Below are 8,969 nucleotides of genomic sequence, written 5' to 3'. Positions count from 1 at the left end.
ATTCACACAGGTATTCTCACTGCTATCTCCATGGGTATTCACACAGGTATTCTCACTGCTATCTCCATGGGTATTCACACAGGTATTCTCACTGCTATCCCCATGGGTATTCACACAGGTATTCTCACTGGCATCTCCATAGGTATTCCTTCGGCCTCTCTTTGTGCAGAGGTCAGTCCATTAATTGATTAACACACTTGGATCCTCCATTGGCTGGTAACATGGAATGTCTGTGTGACAGGCTGGTCCTTGCCACAGACTGTGACTTCAAACTGTTTGTTCTCCACATGGTATCTCTAATTAGATGGAGAGAAATGCACTCCCCAGAATTCCTTTTAGAAGGTGAATAAGATCTTGAGGAGACTCACATGATGTTTCTTTTATGAGCGTCCATGGTTAAATTCTCCTCAGACTACCCTGCCAGGGAAAGCCCACTTCCAAGAGCAACTAGGCCATTTTGTCTTTTAGAATCACTGTCATCCTGACTGCTTGGAGGTGGCTGTGTTACTGTTCCCTTCACCCCTGTGGCAGCCAGAAACTAAGCTGAAAAATCCACCTGGCTGGCCGGGCATGGTGGCTCACATCTGTAATCCCAGCATTTTGGGAGGCCTAGGTGGGTAGATTGCTTGAGAACAGGAGTTTGAGACCAGACTGGCCAACATGGTGAAACCCCATGTCTACTTTAAAAAATACAAAAATTATCAGGGCAAGGTGGCATGCACCTACAATCCCAGCTACTCAGGAGGCCGAGGCACAAGATTCATTTGAACCCAGGAGACAGAGGTTGCAGTGGGCCGAGGCTGTGCCACTGTAGTCCAGCCTGGGCAACAGAGCGAGACTGAGTCTCAAAAAATAAATAAATACCAATTCATCTGGCTTCCTGAATCTTAGAATGTGCTGGGGCATCTTGCTGTCTCCCCCTTCCTTTTCCTCACCCTGGTTTCTTTCCTTACAGCTAGTGCTCGACTTACGACCACGGTTGGGACTGCGGGCCGGTCGTAACACGATTTGGTTGTAAGTTGAGTAGGCTATAGGTACAGTTGAAGTGGTGCACGCGGAGATGGTAGTGCTGCCGGAAGCTGGTCCGCACTGTCGTACGCCCAGCTGGGCAATGTTTGCGCTGCCAGACGCGGAGCAGTCGTGACTAACGATTGTGGTCGTAAAGTCGAATGGTCGTTAAGTTGCATAGGTCGCAAGTCGATCAATACCTGTATTCCTTCCTTTTAAAAAATGGGCTGGGTCACATGCATTCAAATCAACCTCCTCAAGCCTTTTTCAAGATGAGGCAGAGGTGCAAATGAATACTAACAGAAGAACAGAGCAATCCGTTCATCACCCTAAACAGGGTATCGATGGGCCTGGGACCCAGGTTTCCTGCCTGCCTAGCGAGTGCTTTCCTGCCAGACCATGATCCAGGCACACGGCGGTAACAAAAGGCTTTAGCTGTAGTGGAGGCAGCATGCTCCTGCCCCATCAGACAGGAGTCCTGGATAAAACGTAAACACAGAATCTCTGATCCGTGGGCAAGTTCGAAACCCAGACTTCTGAATGCTGAGGGACTTCAGCTGACTCAAAGAAGAAGTCGCCTCTGATACGCGTACCTGTGTGTTTGTGGTATGTGTGTGTAAGTGTATTCGAGTGTGGACAAAGAGAACCCAAGCCTTTCAGCCTGGCAAACAAACTTGTCACTATCCACTCTCTGTCCCTGTTGATTTCTCTGCCCCAAGTCTACCTGAGTGACTCTTTGTCCTGGGACAGGCGATATATCGCCTGGGTGAATTTTTCTGCCCTTCCTGGCTGGGTCGGCTTCCCTCTTCTGTGTAATGCCACTCCTCTGTATCCCTCAGCTCTCTCAACTTTCTGCTGTTATGGTTTCCATAAGCTAGTGTGCTGTTTACTTGTGGAATCCCCCTGTACCACAAAACCCTTGAAAGCACATGGCTTACTCGTCTTTTCTACCCTGCACCTGACACAGTGCTCAGTGAGGGCCTGCTGAATGAAAACACATGTGTCAGCATATTTGTTTGCATTATGTTTTGCTGCATGTCACAGAATATAGAAATAAATGTCTTAAAAATAGGAATTTAGTTTTTGTCATGTAAACGGAGTCCCACTATTGTCAGGCCAGGGCTGGAGTGGCAGATTCACTGTCATAAAGGTCTGTTTACTTCAGCGTCAGCTTCCAGCTTCATGGTTGCCTCATAGTCCAAAATAGCTGCTCGAGCTCCTGACATCAGGTTTGCATTCCAGGTAGAAAGGAAAAAGGACGAATCGCTCAGTTGGGTCAGCCTCTGCCAAGAACCCTTCTGGAGGGAATCCCATCTGACAACTTTCTCTTTCATCTCCTTGGTTCCCCTCCTTGCTTAGGTGAAAGCAGAGCTCAAAAATATGGTCTTTCACCTGTGGACACTGCTGCTCTAAATAAATTGGAGTCCTGTTGATTAAAAGCAGACACATGAATATTGGATACGCAGCCAGCAGCCTGTACTGCTGCTCATAGTTGGGAATTACAATGAGCAAGTCCCCCAGAAACCTAGAGAAAGGAGGTTTGGTAATTCTTTCAGTGCCAAGGTAATAACGAACACATAGTACACGGAAGCAGAGATGGCCAAAGGCAACTTAGTGAGCCACAAAGCCTGTAACCTGGCAAGAATGTGTCAATATAAAAGGGATTGTCAGCTGGGACATATAGATCCTGGGGCCCAGAGACAGCCCACAGAGGGGCAGATGTAACCAATGCTTCTTCCCTACTCCTGGGGTCAGGGACAACAGCCAAGGGGAGAACTTTAGCAAGTGGACGTTAGTTATTTTGATTCCACTGGGGATGTGTGTGTAACCAATTGACATAAGAATTCAAGTCTGCTTCACCATTTGGAGTACGAACAGCTGTAAAAGGAAATAGCTCAAACCCTCAGCTCACTAATGTGAGCATGCTGGGACTCAAACAAAAATCTAGAACGCGGCAGGCAATAATGTTATGAAGAAATAAAAAAAGCAGAGTAAGGAGATGAGAACGGAGCCGGGGGGAAGGTTCCAGACGGGGAATGGCAGTGTCAGGGAAGCAGCTCAGAAAGAACTTGAAGACGGAAACCGAGATGCTGAATCCTTGTCCCAGCTCTGCTATTGACTTGCTTGTGTGTGGGTAGACCCCTGGGTCTCCGTTTCCACCTCAGTGGAATGGGGTATTGGGCCTGGTGGCCAGCAGAGTGCAGTGGTTGATAATTGCATGGACGGTCAAATGAGTGTCTCCTGTGTTCCAATCCCAGCTCAACAATTAACTGCCATAACTGAGCAAGAAATACCTCTCTCTGAGCCTTGGTCGCCTTGTCCGTAAAATGAGGATGAGAGCAGTTACCACGCAGGTGTGTTTTGAGGTAGCTTAAATAAGGTCATGCAAATAAAGTGCCTGCACGAAGTTGGGGCACAATTAATAGCAGTTCCTTCCTCTGTAAACTCCGAGCTCAGCCACGAAAAGCTGTCCTTCCTGGACAATCTGCTTCCAGCTGTCATCGCCACTGACTCCAGACTCCCTTTAGCAGCCCGGCTCCCTGGCGACAGTTGCTATGATTATCTCAAAAGTTCAGCGCTCCCACCCTTTTCACGGAAGGCCCCATGTGCTGCTGTCTGGAGTCCTTTAAACCCATGATTTATTAGATTGTTGTCCCTGATGACTTCTCAAATGAACTCATAAATTAGAAATGTTAATAAAGCATCCCTGGGGTCTTAAGCTGATAACTTGTGTTATGGGGTCCATTTATGAACCAATTATGGTCAATTGACATTTCCATCTGCAACCCCATCCATCAGGATGCAAATGGCTCTTGGACTCGTGCTCGGGTGGTTGAAAGGCGATGGCAGCTGGATTATGTGGCTCCAATGATGTGGGTCTTCCTTTCTTCTGTACCTGCGGGCTTCCTCTATTGTCAGATCTATGACTAAACTATGCTCCTGCTCTGGCCTCCCTGATCCTCCTTTTTTCTTTTTTGAGATGGAATCTCATTCTGTTGCCCAGGCTGGAGTGCAGTGATGCGATCTCATCTCACTGCAAACTCTGCCTCCCAGGTTCAAGTGATTCTCCTGCCTCAGCCTCCTGAGTAGCTGGGATTACAGGCATGCGCCACCACACCTGGCTCATTTTTGTATTTTTAGTAGAGACAGGGTTTCACCACATTGGCCAGGCTGGTCTTGAACTCCTGACCTCAGGTGATCCGCCCTCCTCAGTTTCCCAGAGTGCTGGGATTACAGGCTTAAGGCACAGCTCAAGGGCTTCTTTGCATTTTTTTTTTATTTTTTTTTATTTTTATTTTTATTTTTTTTAGCACTTGTCCCTTCTACATGCTATTTAATTTACTTTCTGAGTATGTCCATGGTTTGGATCTTATCCTCCGTCCCTCCCATCAGCTGAATTAGAGGTCATGAGAGTCAGGATTTTTAAAAATCTCTTTGTTCACAGTTGTATTCCAAGCATCTAGCACAGTATTTGGCACAACAAATATTTATTGATCAAAAGAAAGAAAGAAAGGCTCTCGATTCAGTTTTTCCTGGCCTGGGATACCTCTCTGTCCACTCAAGTGTGAATGTATTTCTTTCATAAGCTTCCAGTCATCCACCGGAATATCAGCTCCATCTCTAATGCCAGCTTTATGAGTCTCTCATTCTGTTGGACAATACGCACCCATCACTGAAATACAAAGCTAAATGTAATGAAAGTAAGTTAATTGTATCTTATGTTTAACACTATCTTATTGGAATTAAAATTGTGCACTAATTTTTATATTGAAGAAAGAATGAATCACGTTTCTCTTTTGGGGAGAATTTTTCTGACAAGATGGTATAACAGTATGTTAGGACAACCTTCACTTCTTATTAGATTTTCATAGCATAACTATAAAGAGGGCCTTTTTTTTTTTTCTTACAAAAATGCTTGAAGGTTTCTTAAGTTTTCCTAAGGGCTTTTCGTAGTACTTTGATATTGAAATTATTCTCTTTTGAGGTGCTTATTCATTATCCTCATTGATTTTTCTGTTTGTTAATTATTTATAGGCCTGACCCTTCTAAATAGCTACTAATAACTAGCATTTTTTGAGAGCTTACTATGTGTCAGACTTTTCCTATGTATTCATGGGTTTGTTTTTACTGCAACTCAACGTGGTAGGTCATATTGTGGTGTACACGTTCTAAGGAAACTGAGGCACAGAGAAGTTAAGTACCTTGTTCACAGATGTGCAGCTATAAGTGGGGAGCAGGGACTTGGAACCACACAGAGGGGGCAGAGCTGCTCAACCACTCACTTGTTGAAGATCGCGTGTGTGTCGCGAGCCATACGCTCATGTCACTTTCACTGATCTGTGTGAGATTTGCATTTCCAGTGAGATGAATCTGCGTTCCTTGTGTACACCATTATGGGATGTTAAGGTCCCACAGTCTGTGAGAGTCACTGATGACTGATCCGATGGGGTGATGAGCCATGATAGAGATGCATGGGTGTTAAACAGGGTGGGACACTGGAGCGACTGGCCCCTTCATTATTAAGTTTGGCCATGGAAGAAACTGATGTTTTGCTGTAGAAGGAATTTACTAGGGATGCCTAGAACGTGAGAACTGCATTAGGCATCCCTGGTAAATTCACAGCTGTGTGCTTAGAGTGAAAGCAGAGGCCTCATCCCAGGGTGTATCCTGGATTCATTCTTTGCCATTAGGAAAAGCCGATTACGGCAGTTTGATGGGGCAGGGCCAGGGCTGGGGGCAAAGGGTGTAGGTGGAGGCATCGGACTAGCATTTGTTGAGTACCAGCTCTGTGCTAGGCCTTCTGGGAGATTTAGTTAGCCTTTACTGCAAGCCAAGGAGAAAGGTATTGTCATGCCCACTTTACAGGTGAAGAAACTGAGGCATGGGAGAGGGGTGAAGTCACTTCGCTAGGCACTCAGATCTAGGTTCAAATTTGGGTTGGTGGGTCTCCAAAACCTCGGCATTTTGCACTGTCCTGCACTGCTTCCTTAAGAATGCAGAGATTAGCTGTGGGGGTACCGTAGAGAAGGAAGGCAGAGTTTGGCTGGGAGTGACACAGCCCCAGACAGTCTACCAGCATCTGTTCCCATTGGCTGCTGCCTGGGCTCTCCAGTTTCTTACAGCTGGAAACAGACTTGTTTTCTAGGAATGAGAAGGAAGGATGGCTATCTGATGATTTGATCACTGCTACTTACAAAAACCCCAGGATATGTGATTCCCCAGTTTAGGAGCTGCAGCAAAGTATCTTCTTTGCCATCGCAGAAATGTCAGGTTGACCGGATGGAGAGGAGCCAGAGTGAGGCAGAGAACACAGCAAGTTTTCCAGCAGAGCCCCACAGTACGTAGAGGGAGTGTGTCTCTTGATTCATGAACCAATTACACACAGTGTATTACATTACAAGTCTAATAGGAAATAAACCACAGCAGCATCTGTCTGCGCTGGGGCCCACACATGCCTCTGGATTGCTCAGCCTCAGCTGGCCATCTCCTAGCCTGGCCTCTGGAAGCTGAGAAAGTGGATTACATTTTTGTCTTATCCAGGAATCACTTTCAGGGGGGTCATGCGCATTGAACAGCCAGTCTGTGTTGGTCAGGAGACCCCTTTTCTGTCCCTGTGGTTTCCCTAGGTGATTTGGGGTCCAGGTCCTTGTATAGGGCATTGGGTAAAGGAATAGAAGATGGGCCAGGTGTGGTGGCTCACACCTGTAATCTCAGCGTTTTGGGAGGCCAAGGTAGGTGGATCACTTGAGGTAAGGAGTTTGAGACCAGCCTGACCAACATGGTGAAACCTTGTCTCTACCAAAGATACAAAAATTAGCCAGGCGTGGTGGCACATGCCTGTAATCCCAGCTACTGGGGAGGCTGAGGCAGGAGAATCACTTGGACTTGGGAGGTGGAGGTTGTAGTGAGCTGAGATCACACCACTGCCCTCCAGCCAGGGAAACAGAACTAGACTCCATCTCAAAAAAAAAAAAAAGAAAAAAAAGAAATAGAAGATGAAAGTACCCCCTGCAGCATTCCCTCTTGTGCTTCCAGAACTGCTGCTGGCCATGGGGCAGAGCCTGTGACTAGTCAGAAAAAGGCTCCCTTCAGAGCAGATATAGCCCTGGGGGTGCAGCCCTTGATAAACAGGGTGAGAGAGGGTTTAACTGGCCCATTCAGCTGGGGGTCCTGTGCCTGCCTGATGGGGGGCAATCCGGGGGAGATGAGAGGGGACAGAGCCGGGTGTGGAGAGGAGAGGGAATACACCTGGAAGAAGAGATGCAGCTCGGCTCAGAGGCTGGGAAATGGGCATGTGTATCTCCCTCTGCCTCTGCTCCTTTCCCTTCCCCCAATTCCCCAACTATGCTTTTTCCCACCTGTCTTAACATCTCCTTCCCATCTCCCCACTCCATGCAAGATGACTCTGTTAGGGCTTTGGGAGACAGTCTTGGGGTTCAAACAGACTCTGGAGGAAATGGAAATCATTAATAGCATAAGAGAATGTGCTTAATCTCACCAATAACTTAGGAAATGGGAATTTAAGTGATAACAGCCTGCTTGGGAATTGTTTTATACAAGAGAGGGATGTGGTCAGAATGCTTTCTGAAGTAGTCGCCTTTGCTCATTTTGAATTTTTTATTCGGCATGTAACTCCCTGGGTATGTCTCAAGATGTAAGTGATTAATACTTTATATTTTAAAAATTCTGCAACACCGTAATACTGAGAATGAGCCTTGTGATCACTGGTAGATGGTCCACAAACCCCTGATGTTCTGGAACTGGAAGGCAGAGTTAAAGAAGGGCAATCTCAGAGTCTGGGGTCAGGACACACATAGGAATGAGTGTGATTTAGGGTGGCAGAGCTCTGCAGGCCAGCACACCTGGGCTGAATCCAGGTATGACACTCCCTGTCCACCTTGGCTAGGACCAGGTGGACACCAAGTTCTGCCACAAGATGACATCCCTGAGCCCCTGGGAGGGGTGTGAAGGGGAAAAGTGCTTGAATTCCAGCTCCATCCTTTATTTGCTGAACGATCTTGTGACATGGTTTGGCTGTGTCCCCAGCCAAATCTCATCTTGAATTGTAACTCACACAATTCCCATGTGCCATGGGAGGAGCCCGATGGGAGGTGATTGAATTACAGGGGCGTGTCTTTCCTGTGCTGTTCTCGTGATAGTGAATGAGTCTCAAGAGATCTGATGGTTTTAAACATGGGAGTTTCCCTGCACAAGCTCTCTTTTTGCCTGGGCCCATCCATGTAAGACATGACTTGCTCCTCCTTGCCTTCCACCATGATTGTGAGGCTTCCCCGGCCATGTGGAACTGTAAGTCCAATTAAACCTCTTTCTTTTGGAAATTGCCCAGTCTCAGGGACGTCCTTATCAGCAGTGTGAAAACGGACTCATACATCTCGTTTCGTTTACCCTGCATTTCTGAACCTCAGTTTCCTTGCCTGTGAAGTAGCCTGCATATACTTCCTCAACAGGGTCAGCACACGAGATTAAATGAGATAATGTATATAGGAAAGCCCAATGTAGTGACTGGAACATTGTAGGTATTCAAAATGCATCTTTAGATATGATGGAGGTTGACGGGGAGGAGGGCATAAAGCATCCCAGGCAGTGGGTACAGCTTGAGTAGGGAAGAGCATCGAGCAGCTTGTCTTGTTGGGGGAATTGTAAGCTGCTCATGGAGCCTGCCATGGAAACAAGGGTGTGGTGAGAGATGGAACTGAAGAGGTGAGAGGCCAGCTGATCATTGAGGGTGTTGAATATGCTGTGGAATCATGTTTCCTCTGATCTGGAGGTGTGCCAGGTATTACCTGACTGTGTTTCCACTCCCAATCCATCCTCCTTTGCCCTGCTGTGTGAGAGTGGAGCGGGACTGTGATCATTTCTCCTTTGCCAGCTAGCACAATGCTAGGCCTTGGCAGCAGGGGGCACTAGAGGAAAAGGCTTCTTTTTTTTTTTTTTTTTTT

Source organism: Cebus imitator, unplaced genomic scaffold (assembly GCF_001604975.1).
Source record: "Cebus imitator isolate Cc_AM_T3 unplaced genomic scaffold, Cebus_imitator-1.0 Scaffold317, whole genome shotgun sequence".
Taxonomy (NCBI): Eukaryota; Metazoa; Chordata; class Mammalia; order Primates; family Cebidae; genus Cebus; species Cebus imitator.
The sequence above is the reverse complement of the archived record's forward strand: the minus strand, read 5'-3'. Positions refer to the sequence as shown.